At 43.1% G+C, this 2,148-nt stretch overlaps 1 long non-coding RNA gene across 1 annotated transcript in view; it reads left to right on the forward strand.

Annotated features, from left to right (window-relative positions):
* Positions 1-2,142, forward strand: part of LOC102262145 — a 43,813-nt gene extending 41,671 nt beyond the window's left edge. The window contains exon 5 of the long non-coding RNA XR_001359660.1: positions 1,938-2,142. This is a non-coding gene — a long non-coding RNA (uncharacterized LOC102262145). The remainder of the gene's footprint in view (positions 1-1,937) is intronic.
* Positions 2,143-2,148: the final 6 nt, after the last annotated feature.

Consider the following 2,148-nt stretch of genomic DNA (forward strand, 5'->3'; position numbering starts at 1 on the left):
GGGTGTGTGTATGGGGAGAAAATATATATATATTTTATTGATTTCAGAGGGGAAGGGAGAGGGAGAGAGAAATGGAAACATCAATGATGAGAGAGAATCATGGATCAGCTGCCTCCTGCACACCCCCCACTGGGGATCAAGCCTGCAACCAGGGCATGTGCCCTAACCGGGAATCGAACCATGACCTCCTGGTTCCTAGGTTGATGCTCAACCACTGAGCCCCACCAGCTGGGCTTAATGTTATTTTTTTAAATGGAGGTAAAGCTCACCCTCAGCGAAATGCATAGATCTTAAGGGTTCAATCAAAGGAGTTTTGACAAATGTGAAACCAACACCCTATTTGAGATAGACTGTTTCCATCACCCCCGGAAAGTTCCCTAGGCCCTGTCTCAGTCAACCTCCAGTGTAGAGGCAACTGCTGCTTTCATTTCTTTCTGCAGATGACTGTTGTTTGTTATTCAGTTTCATGTAAATAGAATCATGCAGTACGTCAACTTTGGTGTCCCTGGCTTTTTCATTCAAGGCAATGTCTTTGAGACTTATGCATGTTGCATGGGTTGGTCATTCATTCTCTCTCATTCCTTACTAAATAGCAATATTATATAAACACATAACAATTTGTTTATCCATTCTAAATTGTTACAAGCTCTTGGTTATAGTGAGTAATATCAAAAACATCCTTGTACAAACATTTTTGTTGGCATATATTTTTATTTATTTTAGAGGCAAACACCTAGGGGGTGGAAATGCTGAATCACAAAGTAGGTATATTTTGACTTTCTTAGAAACAGCTTTCCAAAGCGATTGGACCATTTACACACCGCCAGAAATGTGTGGGAGTTCCGATCGCTCCATATCCGTGGCCCTTGTCATTTGGTGTTTTCAATCTTTTAAATGTTAGCCATTCTAATGGGTAGAAAGTGGTATCTATGGAAGATTCAATTTGCATTTCTCTAATGACTACTGATATTGAGCACCTGATATTTGCATATCTTGATTTGTTAAGTGCTCAAGGCTGTTGCCCATCTTGGTTAATAGATTTATGGAGAACATACTGTTGAGGGCAACTGATATTTATGGCACATTATAAGTCGAAAGCAATGGATGTTAGCTGCCTCATTCTAAATGGAATAGAACAAGAGAACCATTTATACATTGTCACTGAAAAGTAAATGACTGGAAATATGGGAAAACCTTGCATATATGATGTCGGGTAAGTTTACATTTAAATAACTTGAAAAAAAATATATAACCTAAACTATAAAACTAAGTGACTTTAAAAATATATTTTAAAAACTTTTTAAAAACTTTAAATTATGCTTTATCCCTTGTGCGGATTACATGGCAAGCTCTTTGAAAGTGGGAGTATGTTTTCTCCACTGACTACTGGGAGGTCGTTAGGGGGAGAATGCAAAGAAAGCCCACGTCACTGATTCCGTTTGCCTGGGACCGAGCCAGACATCAAACCAGCACCGTGCATGCTAACGTGGTTTTCGTTTCTGCATCGAGCAGCAGGCGCTGTCAGAAATACCGAAAATCCTGCCACAAGGACTATTTCTGAGATTGCACGTGGGAGCACAGTGTGTGGGTAGGTCTGCACGCTCGAGTCCGCTTGGGCATTTGACTTGCAGAGCTGGCGTGGGCATCTTTTCAGCCCTATCCCTAGCCCATAGCTAGAGTGCTTTTCAGGGCTTCTCAATCATTTTTTAAAAATATATATTTATTATTTTCAGAGAGGAAGGGAGAGAGATAGAAACATCCATGATGAGAATCATGGATGGGATGCCTCCTGCACGCCCCCTACTGGGGATCAAGCCCGCAACCCGGGCATGTGCCCTGACCAGGAATCCACCTCTTGGTTCCTGGGTCGTTGCTCAACCGCTGAGCCACACCTGGCTGGGCCCTCGAAATCATTTTCCTTCTTAATTTTCATGCAGATATCAGCAACCCATTTCAGCCCCCGCTGTGTCCGTTTCTTCGCGGGCGGCGCCAGCCTGCGCCTTCTTGGAAGATAAGCTTCCAGGTGATCGTGATGGACAACCTCACAGGCACACCTGACTGATTCCGGGCCCTCAGGCAGGACGATCTCCAAGGAGGAATCCATGGAGCTGGTGTAGATACTACACTGACGTTTTACTAAGAAACTAG

Source organism: Myotis brandtii, unplaced genomic scaffold, assembly GCF_000412655.1.
Source record: "Myotis brandtii unplaced genomic scaffold, ASM41265v1 scaffold679, whole genome shotgun sequence".
NCBI lineage: Eukaryota > Metazoa > Chordata > Mammalia > Chiroptera > Vespertilionidae > Myotis > Myotis brandtii.